Genomic DNA, 23,051 nt, shown 5'->3' on the forward strand with positions numbered 1-23,051 from the left:
ATTAGCACAGTAAAGTTAGTTAACACATCCATCATCTCACAGCTACCATTGTTCTGCATGTATGTGGTAGGTTCTCTAGCAATTTCCAAATATACAATAAACACAATTTTGTTAACTCAAGTCACCATGCCGTACATTCTAGATCCCAATAACTTATCCATCTTATAACTGGAAGTTTGTATAACTTTGACCACCTTCACCCATTTTCCCTACTCCTTGCCCTTGGCAACCACCAAACTCCTATTCTCTTTAAATGAGTTCTATAATGTTTTTTAAGATTTCACATATAAGTGAGGCCATAAAGTATTTGTCTTTCTCTGACTGACATTTCACTTGGCATAATGCCCTCAAGTTTCATCCATGTTGTAGCAAATGGCAAGATTTCCTTCTTCTCTATGGCTGAATAATACTGCATTATGGATGGATGGATGGATAGATAGATAGATAAATAGACAGACAGAAAGATGATAGATAAACGTAAATAGATATAACACATTCTTTACCCATTCATCCATCACAGACACTTAATTTGTTTCCATGTCTATTGTAAATAATGCTATGAACATGGGGGTAAGGATATTTCTTCAGAATACTGTCTTCATTCTTTGGGATATATACCCAGAAGTAGAATTGCTGGGTGATATGATAGCTCTATTTTTAACTTTTTGAGGAACTTCTATGTTTGGAACTACTATGTTTTCCACAGTGGCTGCACCAATTTACATTCCCACTAATGGTGCACAGGGGTTTCCTTTCTCCATTTCCTTCCTAGTACTTACTACTGCTTATCTTTTAGAGGGTTGGGATTCTAACAGGTACGAAATGATACCGTGGTTTTAATTTGCATTTTCCTGATGATTAGTAATGTTGAATACCTTTTCATGTACTTTTTGATCATTTATCTTCTATGGAAAAATATCTATTTAGGTTTTTTGCCCATTTTTCAAATGAATCATTTGGTTTTTGTTATTTTGCTATTGAGTTGTATGAGTTCTTCATCTATCTTGGATATTAAACCCTTATAAGATACATGATTTGCAAGTGTTCTCTCCCATTCCATAGGTTGCCTTTTCATTGTTGATTATTTTCCTGTATATATATATATATATATAGCTGTCCAGTTTAATAGAGTCTCACTTGTTGATTTCTGCTTTTGGTGTCATATCCAAAAATTCATTTACAAGACCAATGTTCAGGAGCTTCTTCCCTATCTTTGGAGTTCGGTATCTAAGAGTTTCTAGTTATGGTATCAAGTTTTATGTTTAAGTCTTTGATCCATTTTGAGTTAATTTTTTTGAGTGGTATAAAATAGGGATCTAATTTCATTTTTCTGCATTCTTCCAAAATCAATCTGTTTATCCAGTTTTCCCAACACCATTTGTTGAAGACACTGACTTTTCCCCATTGGGTGTTCTTGCCACCAGTGTCTATTTAGTTGACCATATACGTGAGAGTTTAATTCTGGGTTCTCTGTTCTGTTCCAAAGGCCTGTGTATCTATTTTATGCCAGTGCCATACTGTTTTGCCCATCAGTGGATGAATGGACAAAGAAAATGTGATACACACACACACACACACACACACACACACACACACACACACACACACACACAAACACACACACTCTGCAATATTATTCAGCCATGAGAAAGAAAAGCATCCTGCCATTTGTAACAACATGGACGGACCTTGAAGACATTATGCTAAGTGAGGTAAGTCAGGCAAAGAAAGACAAATAATGTGTGATGTCACCCATATATAGAATCTAAAAAGCCAAAGTCATAGAAACAGAGAGTAAAATGGTGGTTACAGGGGATTGGGGGTGGGGGGATAGGACAAACATTTAAGGGTACAAACTTGCAATGAATGATAGATAAGCCCTAGGTATATAATGCACAGTATGGTGAATATAGACAACAGTATTGTATTATCATCAAACTTGCTAAGAAACTAAACTTAATTATTCCAACCACTAAAAAGAAATGATAAGTATGTAAGTCATAGAGATGCTCAGTATCATTACAATGCCTATCATATCACATATATATCAAATTAACATGCTGTACACCTTCAATTTACACAATGACATATGTAAAAAACATTGCGATTTTTTTACAAAAATAAATAGTTCACAATTTTAAAAACATATTTAAATAGTCAACAGTTATATTCAAAAATATTTGTTGAGAACTGTTATAGACTGAATGTTTGTCTTACTCCAAAATTCATATGCTGAAGCCATAAACCCCAATGCAATGGCATTTGGAGACAGGGCTCTTGGGAGGTAATTGGAGTTCAATAAGGCCCTGAGGGTGGGGCCCTGGTCTGACGGAATTAGTATTGTTATAAGAAAAGACACCAGAGAATTTGATCTCTGCACCAGCATAAAGAGGTCCTGTGGATGCACAGCAAGATGGCACCTTCTTACAAGCCAACAGGCCTGTTAACAAGAAAAACACAGGCCCAATGTGGGGTCTCTTCTGCTGGACCATGTCACCAAACTGAGGCTTACTGCCTGACCTAATTGTAGTTCCAGCTTCTCCAGGGCCTGGAATCTTAAATTAATCAGTCTGGAATTTCCTGATTATAGTGAGGTAATCTCTGTAAGGCCCCCTGCTCTTTCTCCTATGAGATGGTGACCTGACCTGAAACCAACCCCACCTTTCCTTTTGCTAATAACTGTTTGCCCCACCCTCCTGTCTATAAAAGCTTTCCAGTTTGTACAATTTCTCACAGCATTTCTTTCCTTGCAAGGTGGGATGCCAACCAATTCATCAAACACTTAATAAAACCAATTAGATTTCAAATTTACTGGATTGAACTTTGAATTTTAACAGGCCTCAGAATGAAACCTACCTTGCTGGCACCTTGATCTTGGACTTGCCAACCTCCATAACTGAGAAATAACTTTCTGCTGTTTAAACCACCCAGTCTATGGTATTTTGTTGTGGCAGCCTGAGCTAAGACAAGAACCTCCTATTCTCCAGGTGTTGCATTAGACAGTGGGGCACTGATAACAGCAAGAGATACAAGTACTTACTCTCATAGAACATAAAGAAGAATGCTCCGTGAATGTGGAGGAGATAAGCTACAGGTTATCTGTAGGTTATATTATATGAGGAAGAGAGGAAGAAGAGATCAGAGGGTAAAAAGATGGGAGTAAAGGAGAGCAGTAGAGAAGGGAGGGGAAGGAGAGGGAGAGAAGAGACAGTTTCAGAAAACTCCAAAGTTTAAAGTTCAAGCAATTAAGAACAAACAAGCAAAGACTCAGTCCATGGGTAGGACTATGATGTCAGGGACACTAAAGAGAAGAGAGGTGGAATGAACAATTAGATCGATTGCTGATGTGAGATCAAGTAATTGGAAGGCAGACACTTTGATTGGCTATTGGAGGTTACCATTAATCTTGACATGAGCAGTTCCAGTAGAGCTTGAGAATGGGCCCCAGATCAAAGTAGACTTAAGAGGAAGGGGCAGTGAGGAAGTAGAGAGTGGACACTTGCAGAGAAATGCTGATGGGAAGGGGAGCAGGGAATGATGGGGAATAATGTGAGATGGAAAAGCTACAGTGGAAAGTGATTGAAGGGAGATATTTGACTTCTTATTTATTTGTAAGATATAATCATGTTTGAATGCAAATGGGGAAAATCCCTCCAAGGGAGAGAGTTTGACTGATAATGCAGAAAAGAGAGGAAACAATTTAAAGACTGAAGTCCCTGGGTAAGCAAAAGCAAAAAGGTAATACATGCCTTTAACAGGACCTCATTTTTAAAAATATTTTTATAGAAAGGAAGACAAGGGAGGTGGATGTAGGTAAGATTGTAGGTTTGGTGGAAGGAGTAAGAAGAGGGAGTTTCCAACTAGTGCCTTTTATTTTCTCAATGAAGTATAGCTATTTAATATCTGTCTTCATGGTTTCCCACTCCTGACTTGCTTGCATATAAACTGCTCAGTCATCCATCAGTAAGCATAGTATCATATTTTAGTATTGTTATAGCTTCAAAGAGAAAGAATAATATTTAAACTTTGCAATATCCAAAAATTACTATTGAAGCCCTCGTGATAAAAGAATATGTTTGAAGCCCAAAGCTTTTGCTTTGAAAGATGCAAAACTTACAAAAAGAAGAAAAAGAAGCCGCAGGAGGAGAGAGAGAAAGATGGTTGAGAATTTTAAAAGCAAATTTCTGAAGGAAGCAGGATAAAAACTTCATGCTGTAATAATGATACACTGGAAAGACATCAGAGGAAAGTTCTGGCTCACTCCCTTGCATGAGAAGGTGAGAGTGCCCTTGACCACAGGGAGGACAGAGAAGGGGATGGGGACTATATTTGGTCAGAGAACAAGACCTGGTGGGTAGATGGGAAAAGAAGGGCATATAAAAGTGAGCACAGACTTTTACTGGTACTAGGGAGGCTGGAAACTGCTCCACATGTGTCCTGAGGAGCCTCATAACTAGGCTAGTGGAGTACTGGGTTAGATATAAGTACAGGAATGTAACCCTAGGTCAAAGAGGATCAGAACATGCCACCCAAAAATATGCCATTTTGGCATGAGGATTACTGTGAGCTGAAAGTAATTGAGAAATAACAGATACAGGAAAGCTCTCTACTCTTCTACTTTCTGACTAAAGGCAAGGCATACATTTCCATATGTGAAGGAAGAGGAAGACGATTCCATACCAGAAAGAGGAAGACCATTCTCATCACTGGAGACAGCACTGTCTTGAATCTCGTTTGCAAACCTTATTGAAATAACCCTTATCTTCCATTAATTTTCCCATATATTTATCTTATCACAATGTCTTGTCACTAGAAGCCCAATCCCTTTTCCTTTGTATTGTTACTTCTCCACAACAGTTTATCATCTTTGTTAAAATGGCATATAAGCTCTCAGGCTTATCTGCTTCCTGTTTTCTCCCCCATATATACGTAAAATTAAAATACTAACATCAAATAAAATTTGTATGCCTTTTCTCCTGTTAAGCTGTCTTGGGTCAAGTTATTTTGCACAGTCCCAGGTATTAAACCTAAGAGGATAAAATTTTTTTCCTCTCCTACAAATGGAATTCCTTGTTTACCAAGGAAAAGCAGAGTGGAAATCAAGTGTGATGAATGCTTGATAAAGTCTCTTGAAGGAAAGTGAATGAAATATTCTAAAAAAGTAGTCACAGGAAGACTGGGGAGACTTTTGGGATAGCAGGCTACCAAACAACTGGGAGAAGGATAAGGGTAAATAACCAGCCATTCCACTGGGCAAAGAGGAAAAGCCGAACAGCTTAAGCAGCAACTGCCTTAGATGTTGCGTAAGGAAGAGACAAATGTTTTAATGAGAGTCCCACAGTTTTTTCAGCTTGGGCACCCTTTAGCTAAAATCATTACCAAAAACTTGATCTAATGGTAAGAACAATTTAACACAGCAAGTACATCTCCACTCATCACCTGAAAGGTTATGAAGTTCTGGGTGAAAAGCTGTCTGGGAAGGAAAAGATGGTAAAGTCCTTCAAAGAGAATTGAACACTTAAGTTTCTTCATTTGCACATCCTTTTAAAAGATTTATTTCATTATTCAATGAAAAGAAGATAATTTTCTTTCTATTTCTGTTTACTTTCAGCGCACCTGGCATTTGACTACACATCTCTGAATACTAAGTCCTTTTCAGGGATTTGATGTTAACCACTAAAGGACTAAGAAATGGTAGGCTAATTACAATTATGCTCTTTAATCCTGATATTGATGCTGTAGATTGGGAGGATGAAAGGAAAAATAAGATCTAACTAATTGTTCAATGAATTATTTTTGAAGACATAATGTATATATTCTGTATACACAAACTACTTGATTAATATTTAAAACCTCAATCATTTTCTAACTTTAAGAAAAAAAGCTTGAGATGAATGAAAAATTTTCTAAATAAACACCTACATCATTTTCATAATTCAAACTTTATAATAATTTCAGTTAATAACCATTATTATTTAGAAAATTAATCTCAGTAATTACTGACATTGAGCTCTAAGTTAGGAAATAATGGGGGATGAAGTTTTGAGAGAAGAAGTAGACAAAATTCTGTATGGGAGGAAATTATCATTATACACAGAACTCATTTGGTAAATAAATTATTTCGATTACCCTTATTTGAAAATCCATCCCTCTCTGAGATATCTCTTCCATTTCCATCTGGATGAACTTCCCACTTAAATTTGGCTAAGGTGATTTCATTTCTGATTTTGGAGCAGGTGTTGAAACTACCTGGTTTGGGAAGTTTTCATTATATTTTCCTAGAGAAAAAAGAACTGGGTTTGGGGCACAGGGTAAAGGAGTAGGGGAGAGAAAGCAATGCTTTTTTTTTTTTTTTACAAATCCCCCTTGCTTATTCACTCATAAAGGGACAATCATCATTAGCCTTCGGCTCTTTCACTTCAGGTGTTTAGACATCCTTATATAGATTCTCAGGGCAAGACTCCCAAAATCTGAGTAAAAAACTATTCTCTTTCTAGGGCAAGTTGACAAGAAGATCTAACTATATTATTAGATTTATTTACAGAGTAAAGTCACCACACTAGTCCAGTCTATGATGAGAAACCAGCTGTCCAGCTACAGGCAAAGGGATAGCCATGTATCTCTAATGAATGCAGAATACTGAAAACAGAATAATGAAAAATAGAAAAAAATGGCTCATTTGTTGAAATATAATGATCTCTACAAAGCCACCCTTCATCTGAGAGGCAATCATCTAGTTTGGACCAACAGTGACTAAGAGTCATTTGTTTTAAAAAATCACCATGGACTGCATTGATGCTTCACACACACACACACACACACACAAAGCCATCAGTGTTTAACATGATTATTTTGTTGTTCTTTGGAATTAGAGTATGCCCTTAATATCTTAATAATAAGAAATTTATATTTACATTCATCTGAGCATGGGCCAATGGAGTTCCAACTGCCTTATGGTTCTTTAATAATTCCAGGATGATTTATTGAACACCTACTTGGTGAGAAATATAATACCAGGTGCTGTACGATACATCAGAATACACTATGTTCTAATGTATTTCAGGGGCTAATAGGTAAACTGTATGAAATATAATCACTTTTAGACTGAGATATGAGTGCAAAACTGAGAGCGATTCCTTGGGCTTTGACTTCAGGATGGGTAATCCCTATGGGCAGACAAAGGAACAAAAATCTTCCAAATAAAGGAAACAGCAAGAACCTAAAGGTGGAAAAGGTAAGGGAGAATATCCTGGGTGGCCAGAATAGAATAATGAGTTCATAAAGAGGGTTATAGACCCTCTTTATGGGTCTATATGATATGATATCCTATATGATATCAGGGAAGACATAGTGGAGGACTTCATATAGTTCACTGAGGAATTTAAGTTTTTATTTTTAACTGCAGTACTTTTCAGAGCCTCTAACATGCTACCATGCACTGTGACCCTCTAAGAAAAAATATTCTATGCCATTATCTCAATTTTTTTGCTTATGAAAATTTGATGGGTGCAAAGGGACCCTTGCCCATCTGTGATACACACTTCGGGAAACCCTGTTTGGGGGACTTTGAAAACACTTCACAATGTGATAACATTAATATTTATTAACAGAATTGGACCAGCCTAAAAGATAATTTGGGCTTATATTTTTATAAACGATTTAAAAATGGCCAAATCCTAAATTGGAAAAGACAATTTAGGGTCCTTCTGGTGTTATCTGATGTTGAAATAGCTTCAAAAAACAAAATAAACCCAGTTACCATTATTTAATTGTCTAGCCTCTGCTGACAGAGAACTCAGCTGAAGGAACCCATCCATTTTCAATCAGTTTATTATTTTGAGCCTCAATTTGCCTTCTTGAGCTTTCTAGGTCCTTCTTTTGGGGCAATCACTAAAAGCCTAAACCTTCTCCTACCCTAAATGCCCTTTATGCAATTTGAAACTATTATCTCATTCCCCTTTGTTTTCTCTTTTCCTAATTCTTCTGAATGTTCATCACACAGCAGTTTCTAGGCCCTCAGGAGTCTAGTCATTCTTCCCTGGATACTCTAGGTTGCCAGGGCATCTCTTGATGATGAGATAGTTGACATGGCTCCTTCCCAGCATGTTCTGAGCCAAGATTTAGTACTCCAAATTCTGAACATTGTACGCCTGTTGTTATAGACAAAAACCATTTGGAGTTAATCTGGATTCAATATGAAATTATGATCCATTGAATTACTAAATAGTTTCCAAATAAACTTCTGTTCACCTCCTTCTCCAACCTCTTTGCCTGTTGCTAATTATCAGGATTTAAAATTTATCTCATTACCACTGGCATATTCTTCTTTTTCTGTAATAACCATTTTGATCTTGATTGTGCCACCATCCAGGTTCCAAGTCATCTTCACCTAAAGCTGGATACAATATAAGTAGTAATAGACTAAATACAACATCTTTCAATGGATACCGGAATCTTTTGTTTAAGATGCAATTAATTAATTGATCATCCAAATGTTATTTATTTTCCCAAAGTGAGCACCTAACCTCCCTGAATTATACAAAAACTAATGCTCACTCAAATCTACTTTACTACATCTGCTTCTCTGGGCCAAGAAAGACAGATAACGGCCATAACACAGTCAAATACAGCTGCTTAGCTCCTCACTTGATACCACTCAGCTTTCAGTAAGTCTCAAAATTTGCCTTTTCCTTTTGAAAAACTGGCCCATCTGTCAACCTGTAGAATTTTAGTTTTTCTTCTGTTCTCCATGATTTGGCAAAATTACTGAGTGTTTCTGCCACCTTGCCTCCATGTTCTCTTAAAATCAAGGGTCTTGCCTCACTTGGAGCAACCGCATCTTTATTCTTACACTGAATGACAATTTTTTCTTTGTGTTGGAGCAGGAAATCTTGGCTGAGGATTGTCTCTTAAACTAATACTACCCACCCCAAAGGAAAAGTTTTCTTAAAATCAGCACTATCGACATTTTGAGTCAGATAATTCTTTGTGGAGCAATGTCCTATGCAATGTAAGATGTTTAGTACCTTACATATCATAAGTGGATCAGAACTTCACACTGAAGCCAAATTAACCGAAATGATCTCTATCTACTAGATACTCAGTAGTTACACCTCTCTCCCAAATTGGGACAATCAAAAATGTCTGACACTGCCAAATGTCCCACAGGTTTGGTGGGGCATGGGGGGAAGAGTGGATTGTTCTGGTTAAGAAGTACTGATCTGAACAGAAACAAATAAATTAAAAAGAATAACTTTTGTCTATGGTATTTCTCCCTAATGTGTACTATTTTTATTTAATTTCATTCAAACTAATTCAGTCAAACTAGGGAACGTGCCTAAAATTCTTGTTTTCGTTTTTGTTTTTTAAGCCTTCTTTAAAGCAGAAAATTAAAAGGCAATATTACACATTCAAATTACATATAGCAAAACTAAGGGCCAAGAAATATCAACTGTGTTTTAGTGCATTCAGGCTGCTACAAATACCACAGACTGGGGGGCTTAAACAACAAACATTTATTTCTCCCAGTCCTGGGGACTGGGAAGTCTAAGATAAGGTGCAGTTGATTGGTTCCTTGGTGAGAACCCTCTTCCTGGTTTGCAGTTAGATAGCTAGAACACCCTTGCTATATCCCCTTCTGGCAGAGATCCTCTCTCTCATGTTTCTTCTTATAAAGTCACTGATCTCATTTATGTGGTCTCTACCTTGACGACTTAATCACTTCCCAAAAGTTCTACCTCCCAAAACCACTGGGGATTAGGGCTTCCATACATGAATTTTGGGAGGGGACACAAATATTTAGTCCATAACAGACAGTAACCAACAGTAACAGACAGTAATTGTTACTACAAAAGGATTAAAGTGTTCTCTTTTTTTTTTTTAATGTACACTTAGGCCTCATATATGGCTTTCAAAGATCACGCAGCCCAAAAAGTACCTGGTTAAATTCCTTAACCCTGTCACTTGTACCAGACCAGTCTTAGCCCATTTCTTCCCTTTTAATGCCAAGGCCCTTTTTGCCATCGTTTATTTCTTCCCATTACCATCCAAAGAGGATGGATATTTTCCCATGAATGTGGAATGTCCAAAGGACACCACCAACAAAGAGAATACAGGAGAAATGGCCGCATGCCCAATCCCTTTCTTTAGCGGGTAGCTCGAGTGGAGTATCTATCGCCCCCTGGTGGCAAAATGACTATTTCCCTCTGCTTTTATTAGGACTCATTTTAAAGCTGCTGTGTGTCAATTGTGCCAAGGAGCAGGCAGGAGAATGGCATGTATTTTTTTCCCAAGAAAACGATCAAGCCAGAGTTAAGTAAGGCATTGATTATTTTGGCAAGTGGTTTCACTGATTTCCTTCAGCTAGACAGGTCACATGTTTGACATGTTTGTGTCTTTGAAGCAAGAACAAAGTTAAGGTCAAGTTTTGATCCAATGCCAAATTCTCACTTTTTAATTACAAAATTAAAATTAAAACTGCACTCACAAGGACAGACAGGGTATTTCACGGATCTCATTGTATCAAATGTATTCTCTTTCTTTAAGAAGTGTTCTAGTAATTTGGGGGAAAAAAATCAAAGGCCACTGTTCCAACTGTGGATAAAGCCGAACCTACCAAATATTAGATCAATAAAAAATTCTTTAAGAGCTGACAGCAAACTCACTTTTCTGCTATTGTGCTATCATTGATTCTGCTCATGAACTAGAACTTGACATTGTATATTGGTAGGTTAATATGGGGGGGGAAATCCTTGCTTCATAAGATTTTAATTTTTATGGCTTCTACTTATTTTAATATAAACTTGGCAAAATAAAGGAAATTTAAAAGTCAGAGAAAACAACCTGGCTGAATTAAATATATTGGTTGGGTCAGTAAGAGTTTCAGTACCTGCCAAAATTGATTTTCAGCAACATGCAGCATTTTCAGTGAAGAGAAGGTGATGGTAATAAATGGGTTTAACATAGTTTTAAAGTTTATTCCAGACATGCTATAAGACTTGGAGCATAACTTTGATTAATTCTGCTTTAACACAATGATTGATTTTTTAAAAATGCATCTGGCTTAAACCTATTATTGTCCAAGGCTCTATGCTAGGCATTGGGAAATAACCTCAGCAACCACACCTCCCTTCAGAAATATAATAAAGGCTCTTGTAATAAATGACTTCTTGGGGAGTACATTCTTCGAAACAGATACATCCCATTGGGAGGTGGCCTAAGAAGTGAACTTTGCATTGACCTGAAAGAGTGAATTCACTGTAATTCTAGATTGGTCAAGAAGCACTTTGGCGACTTTGGAAGAAAGACAGTGTATAAACCCAAATAATGAATACGATTACGAACCAGATCAGAACTATACAAACACACCCTTTTCACAAAGGCAGAGTTTTGATGTATCAATCCCCAGATCCTTCTTTGCCAGAGGATAATTCAATGAATACTGACACCAGAAGCCTCTGATTGCATTTGCATGAGACCTTGGTCTCCAAATCCCTTAAATAAATGGCACACCCTTGCACATATGTTGGCTGGCTTTAAGGCACCAAGCTCACTAAATTTCAAGGTGCAATGGAGATCCCACCCTGCAAGGTGCACTGGAATGCTTATGAACCACTTGCCTCATCCTGATCAGGGGTTTAGAGGAAAATCAGCAAAGCATCAAAGCAGGTGCAACTCTATCTTCTGATGTCTATGGTCTGGGGTGGGGCAACAATGCTCTTGAGAATTCTTTGGTATAACTTTCGTGGTCTGGAAGTACTCTTTACAGGCATCTTTCCCACTCTGAGGTAGATGCAGGCTCACACACTAAGTAGTGGTCCTATTCAGTTTTCTGTCTTTCTGTTCTATATTTTCTTGGTGTAGTTAAGTCATAGGAGAAATAGGACCAAGAGATACATAGTCTAAATGATGAGATCATGGGTGGAGTCTTAAAGTAAATGCTAAAGAAATGAATACCTGGAGACCCCAAAAACCATCTGCCCTTAAATAGCAGCCTATCCAGGAAAGGGGGTGTTGAGTCCAGGGGATTAATTTGACATTTGTAAGGTTATCAGGCAAGAATAGAGTCCATTTTGGGTACCACTTTTTGTACAAACTGATCCAAAATAAATAACCAGCACAGCTGTGGTGCAGAAAACCTCCTGTGTAAATTATTTTCATGTGTGTAGCTTTTTAAAATGAATTTCCATCAATCTTTCCATGGTTTTTAGTCCACATTTGTCCTGACTATAACTGTATTTTTCCAAAAAGTTGAAGGAGGTGACTATCTATCAGGGACCATCTCTATTGTGGCTTCTTTTTTGTTGCTGGCTTTTGTTTTGTTTTTTTGCTTTCAGGTTGGGCTTGAGGCTGGCCATGTATTTACTCAGTACTCTTAATATGCTACAGAAGTTGGTTTGGTTTGAAGCAATGCTAATGATTAAATTTGGGTAGCTTCCTGCCTTTCCCACTCTATCTCCCTCAGAATTCTTGGCTTTACTATTTATAGTACAGGGCAGCTATTGCTTCTCCCACCCACCACTGCTCCAATTTGAAACACATGCAGGGAAAGAGGGGAAGGGGAGTGTGTGGGAGGAGAGGTGGAAGAACCACACCCATTTCAAAGCCACCACCCCATCCTGTTTGCATATGGTTAAACGCCCAGAAAGAGAGTTTGCTGGGACTCACTTGTGTGTATATCCATGTTCACTGTTCCAAGTACACTTTAGTTTCATATTGTCTGACTCATTCGACTTTGGCATAAGTCAGTTTCATTTTCATGATGGAGGAAAAACCAATAAAGGTAAATGCCTCTAATGCTTGAAAAAAAAAAGAGAAGAGAAAGGGAAGAGTGAAACCTTCCTCTCATAATTTACTCAGGAGTTATCACATTCTGAAAGTCTTGCACCTGGCCCTATAAAAACCTAACTCCTAAAGGTGGGACTTCATAGCAAACACCACACACACACACACACACAAACAGGCATGCACGGGAAAAGGGATGAAGGTCAGGGGGTTTATGCTTTAAGGCCACTTAAACATTTTTCTGGAAGGTAAGAAGGTAAGGAATCTAAAAGAAAAAAATTTCTTTAACAGTATTTTGGCAAACTGTCCACACTATAAACTTTGTATACATAAGCAACTGTTGGCTTGTGCCAATTTTGCTTAACTAAAAATGACTTGGATTAAATGTTTGGGATAGATATTTGGCAATGGCTAAGCTTATGTTCTTTTTACCTTTTAAAAAGAATCCTATCATAGGCTAAAGAGATGGCTCATATGGCCTCTGTGTTGAGTATGTAAATTCAACAGTTGCTCCAGCTTCCTTTGTATCTCGTTTCCTTAAAACTTTAAGGTTTTGTACTTTTGTCTATGCCTTTTCCTTCATGTAAATAAGTGGCTGGAGTAATCTGTACAAAAACTAAAGAAAAAAAGCATATAATTGGTGATCATTACTGCCACTGACAGTAAAAACTTGGGAGGATGGCAATGTTTACTGTCAAAATTAGAAGCAAGAATCTGGGGTCAAGCAGACCTGAGCTTAAATTCTGACTCTCATTTCTAGCTATAACCCCAGTCCATTTATTTAAATAATCTTCCTAAGGCTCAGTCTCCTAACCCATGGAATAGTACTGATAAGAGTGTGTACTTCATAAAAATGGCTAAGAATTAAAACATATACAGACCTCCCCCAAAAAAGCTGACATGCAATTTTAAATTCAGGAGGGAAATCAACTATGAGATTCTAAACTGGTTATGAATTCTGCAACTCTACTCTTTTATATCAAGAAAACAGTTCTTGAATTCAATGTAGTGATTTAGAGATGGTATTAATTTCCATATTGTATTCCACTCTCAAAATCTGCTGTGCAAAACCAAATCTAAAAAATATTAATAACCACTAAATATTCCAGTCCACTTCAGGAGAGGACATAGTTACAAACATATAGCAACCAATTAACTTCATCCAAGAATAAGGAAAATAAAACGACCATGTGTATTTCTGTTTATTAATATCTGCTATTCAGACAAAGAGCCCTCCTCTGGGGTTTGGATGATTTCCAACAGGAAGACAGGCCAGTCCTCAAAAATGTCAAACCACAAGGGAGTTTCCAAAGTTGATTGATAACAGCTGATCACACATCCTACCCATCCATGCCCTCCTTTCCCCACCCACACACAAAAAAGAAAGTAGAGGAAAAAACGCACAAAACACAAACTCTATCACTTGAATGCACCTTTTGTCAAGTTCAATGTACCATCTTCTTTTTCTCCAAGACCCATTTGGAATGTCAAGAAACTTGACATTCCAAACATGCCCTCGATGCTAAGTCCAGAAGCATATAATGTTGAAAAGCTGGAAGACTGAAATATTTATTCTCATGAAAAAACAGCGAACTGAATCCTAATCTTCAAATTAGTTTTGTTTCTGAAAGTGTTTCTTGAAATTCTTATATAACGCTTATGATTTTTCAAGTATGGCCAATAAAATGTGATCCATAGTTTTATCTGAGGAACTAAGAAAATAAAGTCCTGGAAAAAAGTCAAAGTCATAGGGGCCTATCCATTTTCATCAGTATTCAACATTCTTAAGAAAACTTGCTATTTTAGTTAGACTCCTTTATAAAAGTTATGGTATTTTGGCCCTGAAGTTAAGATGCACCCTGTGAAAGATGTTTGATCATACCCCCATATTTAATTCTACATTTAGCTGTTTACTTCAATATTAAATAAAAATCAAGGGGCATTTTATTGAAAGTGATGGATTTGTCACTTTGATAGAAGTTCAGGTTTTGTTTTTGCTTAGTTTTTCCACATAACCAATGTGCCTTCCTTGCTTCAAACATAATTAGGGCCCTGAAAGGATATATACCGATCTATATTACGATTCTTCAAAAGAATCTGGTAAGAACTATTTAAAAATCCCTCCCCCCATAAATGGATTTTCAGTGGAACATTTTGCCCCACATATTTACCACACATGTGCAAAGAGCTGGCCCAACCATGCATATCTGAGCACACTCAAATGCTCATTGCCCTCCCTCCCGTATATGCTCTTGGTTTAGTATGATGTCCTATAGTATCATTTGATAAAATAATTATTTCCAATTGTTTTGGGGATAGACCACCAGTGATCTTATCACACTGAGGAACATTAATATTGAAAACTGGTTTAACCTAAAGCAATCATGGGATAGTTTCTTCTTCCTATTTACAAGTTTAAAAGCAATACCATTCAACTGTCTTCTAACCTTTTTACTTTTTATTCTATATGTGTTTGCACTGTTTGAAATTTTTAAGTAATTATGTAATCATAATTAGTGCACTATTTAATTAAAAGAATGTAAAATTATTACCAGTACTATTATTATATGACCTATACAAATACATAGTAAATAATTAAAAATTTTAAAGAATCAATGAGGGGCATATATAATATGTATTCTGAGGATAACTTCTGGGGACTTCTGATACACTAGGTCACATTCTGCTTATGTGATCTATTGCAAATTAATTAAAGTGGGTGCATTTTACTCCTCATTTGTAAAATGAGGATGGTAATGGGTAATCTTATTATAAGGATTAGTGGAAGTTATACAGAACACATTTCTGGTTTTTGTTGTGCAATCAGTGGTAGGCATTATCATTGCTCCTAGTGGTAGGCATTATATTGTTCCCCATTGTTCCTGGTGGTCTCTGATTCCCTAATAACCATCTGCATAATGATTAATTTTTAAATTCAATGTAAAACTTGCTAGTCTATCAACTGGAACTTTACAATATGAAGTCCTGTCAGTCATTTGCCACCATTCCTTTGCTTTGCAATTCTTCAAAGATTGCTAACAGCTTGAGTGATCCAGTCCATGGATACAGTCAGCACCTTTAGATGTCATTTTCTTGGACAGGAAAGCCTTTATCATTTTTATTCATTTTTCTGTCTGGTACATAAGTAACATAAAAATTGCTCAACCTTAGAGAATTATTTGAATATACTCTTGTCCTCAATTAAATTAAAAACAAGACATGTAAGTAAAAATACCTATCAGTTGATTTTCAAATGGCTAGTTTCTAATAATACTCACTAATGAAAACTAAGTTTAATCCATGCATTCAAACAGATTCACCCAATCACTGTTTTTGTTAATATCCAGAGAGCCTACTCAATATTTATTTTTCAACAATACTACTCTAGGTCACACTCCAAAGTTTACTTTCATGGTATTAGATTTGAACATATAGTTCAAATAGGTTAATGTGTTCTCTGAAATATATAATCAGGTGAAAGGTCTTGGAGAAACAATTAATTAAATGGAATAACTTGGCAGGTGGCTGCATTTCTCCATTGAAGGATATGCAGTAGTATGTCAAGATGCATGAATAAGCTTCGCCTTCACAAACAAGAGTTTATGCATAATTCAATACTTAATTAGAAAGGCTACAATTAAGCTGTGAATGTGTTTGCAGCTTTGATATGTATTAACTTAGAAGAAAGGAGAAAAATACCCACAACCTTCAAGAGAAAAAAAAACAATTGGAATGGTACAACAGGACAATGGAGAGCTTTCCAAGAAAAAATAATGGGAAATAGTTGTCTCTAATAGACACCTCAGAGGAGAGCACCTTAGATACAAATAACTGTAGTAATCGTAGGATTCTATCAATAGCACTTTAAAAGGAGTCAAACTCTTTGAAGGTGCCAAATTATTTGCATGGTATTTTTATTTCTTATTTGCAGCATAATTATCATCTAATCACTGCTGTATCTACCTGTAGGGCAAACTGATATTTTGCCTAATGTAACATTTCCTGTTTTTGAAAAGTTTCTTCAAATATAAGAAAAAATACAAACTGTGCATCAGTATCTACATTGAGACTTTCAGAAGGAAATTCTCATGAAAGTGTTACAAGGAGTTTCTAAAACAAGCACTGCAAATATTACAAGGAGAATCTGGTTCCAAGATTGTATTTGAAGTCTAAAGCAGGTATTGACCCATATTTATGATTTGGCAGCTTTTTACCTTTTATGAATTTATACTTACAATTTGTGCTTTCCAAACTCTCTCTCTCTCTCTCTCTCTCTCTCTCTCTCTCTCTCTCTCTCTCTCTCTCTCTCACATACACACACACACACACACACAAAGTACATACATGTACTATTCTTCTATTATGCACTTTCAGGTTTGTTTCGGTGCTTAAAACTGTTTAAATAATGCTCATTACTAATATTTTATATACAAGCCCTCAATTTATATAATGCTCCCATGCATTACTTACAAGTTAAAATCTCAGACATACCATTTGTTTATTATAGCAGATGACGAAAATTAATAAAGAGGAAAGTTATTCCAGTGTTAATTATTATTTACATGGTACAAAAGCCAGAATATTGCATGAGTCAATTGGGTCTTCTACACAGGAAAGTAGTATTTTCCAGAATCTACTCTAACTTCCAACATGCATTAAATGCTGCCCACAAAGAGCTGAAAAGTAATTGTGTTCCTAACAGTGAAATTTAGGAACAGAGAAGAACCAAGTGGATGGCCAGTGTGTCTTCTGATTCTATAATAATTAAAGTTATTAATTTTGATTTCTGAGCTTACATGGTGGTCTTTCATAATCCTGGGAAGACAAAGCTGACTTGATTTTACTTAGGTTACTTCACTCCTCATCAGATTAAATGAAAGACTTTTTATCAGGATTGCCTTCTGCTCAATGAGACTGGTTCTCCTCCAATACACACACACAGCCACAATATTGTAGCATGTTTTCAATCATTTTGTTTGAATGACTGCAAACAAATTATTCTGGGTGGGATAAAAATGAGTAATTGGAGCTTGCTTAAATAAACTCTTTTTTCTCACTGTCCTCATAGAGATTGGTAAGGCCAGGCACTTGTTCTCTGGATGGATCTCTATGCAAAGCGGAAAGGCAGTGAAAGGTTGGAAGTAGGTAAGATAGACATGAATGCAAATGCTTAAAGCAGAGGGTGAGGGGTGAACCTCAGCTCTAATCCTGACCTTAGGAGGGCAGGAACAATTCTGTTTATAGCAAATCTGAGACCAAGACACAGGAGACGAAAGCATCCTTGACAGATGAGTTCTATGTAAGCCCAAAGACAGTAGAGCATGTACTGTTGAGGGCTGTGCTCTGTGCTTGTTCAGGCCAAACTCAGTAACTCATATCACCTGACACAAAAAGCACACATGAAAGGGCTAAAGGATGGAAACTTGGGTAAATGCAGTTTCGTTATTTTTTAATTACTAGTAAAAACTAAACTTAAACACCAAAAAAATTGCCAAGTAATTATCCTAATTTAAGTAATGTAGTTACTAATTATTCTAACATGTAAAATGGTACCTGTAAGTACATGAATGTGCTTGAAAGTGGTTTGTTGTCTTGCCCTGGTTTATTAGCCCTAGAATCCTGTTGCATTCATTCTTTAAAGTAAAAAAAAAAAGAGTTAATGGAAAACCAATCTCTTACTAGAGGCAGAAAGACTTAAGATGACCCCTCTAACCACTATTTTTTTGTATTCCTAGGTAGTTCATGGTAATTTAAAATCTTTCAAAGTCCGACTGATAGACACTTAAAATTAGAATCACTTAAATGGTCAGTTGTTACACCTTCAAAATAGAGCAGGAGAGTCTGTGCCATGAAGTGGAAGTAAGCCCCTGGGAGGGATTTGGCTCTGAGGCTTTGGTCCCTAAGTCTATTTCATTTTGTGCATCAATAACATTTGAAAACCAATCAGTCAGCCTAGAAATACTGAGACATTCCTAGAATGTTATGCATTCATGCATTTATTTATTTCACAAATATTGCAAAGCACCAACCATAATCCTACTACTAGTTAGACAATGTGATTTTTTTTTTTGGTACCATTAATCTACAATTACATGAGGAACATTATGTTTACTAGACTCCCCCCTTCACCAAGTCCCCCCCACATACCCCATTAGACGCTGTCCATCAGCGTAGTAAGATGCTGTAAAATCACTACTTGTCTCTTCTGTGTTGTACAGCCTTCCCTGTGCCCCCTCCCACATTACACATGCTAATCGTAAGGTCCCCTTACTTCTTCCCCCACCTTCTCCCTCCCTTCCCACCAATCCTCCCCAGTCCCTTTTCCTTTGGTAACTGTTAGTCCATTCTTGAGTTCTGTGATTTTGCTGCTGTTTTGTTCCTTCAGTTTTTCCTTCTTATGGTTGAATAATATTCCATTGTGTATATGTACCACATCTTCTTTATCCATTCATCTGCTGCTGGACACTTAGGTTGCTTCCATTTCTTGGCTATTGTAAATAGTGCTGCGATAAACATAGGGGTGCATCTGTCTTTCACAAACTGGGCTGCTGCATTCTTAGGTAAATTCCTAGAAGTGGGAATCCTGGGTCAAATGGTATTTCTATTTTGAGCTTTTTGAGGAACCTCCATACCGCTTTCCACAATGGTTGAACTAATTTACATTCCCACCAGCAATGTGGGAGGGTTCCCCTTTCTCCACATCCTTGTCAACATTTGTTGTTGTTTGTCTTTTGGATGGCAGCCATCCTTACTGGTGTGAGGTGATATCTCATTGTGGTTTTAATTTGAATTTCTCTGATGACTAGCGATGTGGAGCATCTTTTCATGTGTCTGCTGGCCATGTGAATTTCTCCTTTGGAGAACTGTCTATTCAGCTCCTCTGCCCATTTTTTAATTGGATTATTCGCTTTTGTTTGTTGAGGTGCAAGAGTTCTTTATATATTTTGGATGTCAACCCTTTATTGGATCTGTCATTTATGAATATATTCTCCCATACTGTAGGATGCCTTTTTGTTCTATTGATGGTGTCCTTTGCTGTACAGAAGCTTTTCAGCTTGATATAGTCCCACTTGTTCATTTTTGTTTTTGTTTCCCTTGCCCAGGGAGATATGTTCATGAAGAAGTTGCTCATGTTTATGTCCAAGAGATTTTTGCCTATGTTTTCTTCTAAGAGTTTTATGGTTTCATGGCTTACATTCAGGTCTTTGATCCATTTCAAATTCACTTTTGTGTATGGGGTTAGACAATGATCCAGGTTTATTCTCTTACATGTAGCTGTCCAGTTTTGCCAACACCAGCTGTTGAAGAGGCTGTCATTTCCCCATTGTATGTCATGGCTCCTTTATCATATATTCATTGACCATATATGTTTGGGTTAATGTCTGGACACTCTATTCTGTCCTACTGGTCTGTGGCTCTGTTCTTGTGCCAGTACCAAATTGTCTTGATTACTGTGGCTTTGTAGTAGAGCTTGAAGTTGGGGAGTGAGATCTCCCCCCACTTTATTCTTCCTTCTCAGGATTGCTTTGGCTATTCGGGGTCTTTGGTGTTTCCATATGAATTTTTGAACTATTTGTTCCAGTTCATTGAAGAATGCTGTTGGTAATTTGATAGGCATTGCATTGAATCTGTAGATTACTTTGGGCAGGATGGCCATTTTGATGATATTAATTCTTTTTATCCAAGAGCATGGGATGAGTTTCCACTTGTTAGTGCCCTCTTTAATTTCCCTTAAGAGTGACTTGTAGTTTTCAGGGTATAGGTCTTTCATTTCCTTGGTTAGGTTTATTCCTAGGTATTTATTCTTTTTGATGCCATTGTGAATGGAATTGTTTTCCTGATTTCTCTTTCTATTAGTTCATTGTTAGTGTATAGGAAAGTCACAGATTTCTGTGTGTTAATTTTGTATCCTGCAACTTTGCTGTATATATCAGTTCTAGTAGTTTTGGAGTGGAGTCTTCAGGGTTTTTTATGTACAATATCTTGTCATCTGCAAATAGTGACAGTTTGACTTCTTCTTTACCAGTCTGGATTCCTTTATTTCTTTGTTTTGTGTAATTGCTGTGGCTAGGACCTCCAGTACTATGTTGAATAACAGTGGGAAGAGTGGGCATCCCTGTCTTGTTCCCAATCTTAGAGGAAAAGCTTTCAGCTTCTCGCTGCTCAGTATCATGTTGGCTGTGGGTTTATCATATATGGCCTTTATTATGTTGAGGTACTTGTCCTCTATACCCACTTTATTGAGAGCTTTTATCATGAATGGGTATTGAATTTTGTTGAATGCTTTTTCTGCATCTATGGAGATGATCATCTGATTTTTGTCCTTCTTTTTGTTGATGTGGTGGATGATGTTGATGGATTTTTGATTGTTTTACCATCCCTGTATCCCTGACTTGAATCCCACTTGATCATAGTGTATCATCCTCTTGATGTATTTTTGAATTCTTTTTGCTAATATTTTGTTGAGTATTTTTGCATCTATGTTCATCAGGGATATTGGTCTGTAATTTTCTTTTTTGGTGGGGTCTTTGCCTGGTTATAGTATTAGGGTGATGCTGGCTTCACAGAATGAGTCTGGAAGTATCCCCTCCTCTTCTATTTTTTGTTTCCTCTTAAAACTGCTTTCACTGCCTCCCACAGGAGTTGGGGATTCATGTTGTTGTTATCATTTGTTTCCATATATTGCTTGATATCTATTTTGATTTGGTCATTGATCCATTGATTATTTAGGAGCATGTTGTTAAGCCTCCATGTGTTTGTGAGCCTTTTTGCTTTCTTGGTACAATTTATTTCTAGTTTTATACCTTTGTGGTCCGAGAAGTTGATTGGTAGTATTTCAATCTTTTTTAATTTACTGAGGCTCTTTTTGTGGCCTAGTATGTGGTCTATTTTGGAGAATGTTCCATGTGCACTTTAGAAGAATGTATATCCTGTTGCTTTTGAGTGTAGAGTTCTATAGATGTCTATTAGGTCCATCTGTTCTAGTGTGTTGTTCAGTGCCTCTGTGTCCTTACTTATTTTCTGTCTGGTGGATCTGTCCTTTGGAGTGAGTGGTGTGTTGAAGTCTCCTAATATAAATGTGTTGCATTCTATTTCCTCCTTTAATTCTGTTAGTATTTGTTTCACATATGTTGGTGCTCCTGTATTGGGTACATGTATATTTATAATGGTTATATCCTCTTGTTGGTTTGACCCCTTAATCATTATGTAATGAAATCCTTCTTTATCTCTTGTGACTTTCTTTGTTTTGAAGTCTATTTTGTCTGATACAAGTACTGCAACACCTGCTTTTTTCTCTCTGTTGTTTGCATGAAATATCTTTTTCCATCCTTGACTTTTAGTCTGTGCATGTGTTTGATGTGATTCTCTTGTTAGACAATGGGATTTTAAAAAGGAATTAAGTGTTTAACAGTGTGTGTGTCTGTGTAGGATGGTGGGGTTAGTGTGACAAGTGCATGTAGAGATGCATTTCAGGGATCAACCAAGGTAGCTATAATTATCTGAATTAACTATGTCAAGTTTTCCTACAGGAACCGCCAATGACACATGTGGGGCTGTGTATTCCCAGTGACGCTCACTCCATCTCTCATTTACCATTTACTTAATTGGGGAGGGGTGTGAGGGATGACTGAGATAGAAATCATTTTTTTATTATTTATATTGTCTCATAAATAAGATAGGAGAACAAGGACAAAACTAGGAGGACCCAACCCTTTTAAATAACATATTGGGAGTTGGCTTTCCACTTGGCCTATCTTAAGGGAACTCTTCACAGGTGAATTCTGAGATTTGGTCTCTCTTCAACCTTAATCTCTGAAAAGCATTCAGTCCTATTGCTACATGAGTCATGGGACTGGAGAATAAAAGAGCAGCACATCCTTGGCACAGAATCAGGAATTAGGAGAAACATCTAAGAGTCCAAGATCATGCCAGCAGGTCAACAACCGATAGCTCCCATTGATGGGAACCACTGCCATGCCTGTAGGTAGAAATTACCTTTGAGAAAGACTGAATTTTTGCACCTGTTCAAAAAAATTTCTTTATACCAAGCATGTGCTTATGTTCCAAGTACAAAATATACCAATGATAAACTAGAACACAACTTATCCTGCTAACTCCAGTAATACCTTCCATCATAAGACCTCTGTAATTAATTCAGGAATTCTTTGACGTGAAGCAAATGAAAATTAAGAGAAACATTTCCAAAACCAAAGTGAGCTGTGATAGACATTTTATTGGCCAATGAGAGGAAAACATCTGTTCAAATA

The sequence above is a fragment of the Manis pentadactyla genome, chromosome 5 (genome assembly GCF_030020395.1).
Source record: "Manis pentadactyla isolate mManPen7 chromosome 5, mManPen7.hap1, whole genome shotgun sequence".
NCBI lineage: Eukaryota > Metazoa > Chordata > Mammalia > Pholidota > Manidae > Manis > Manis pentadactyla.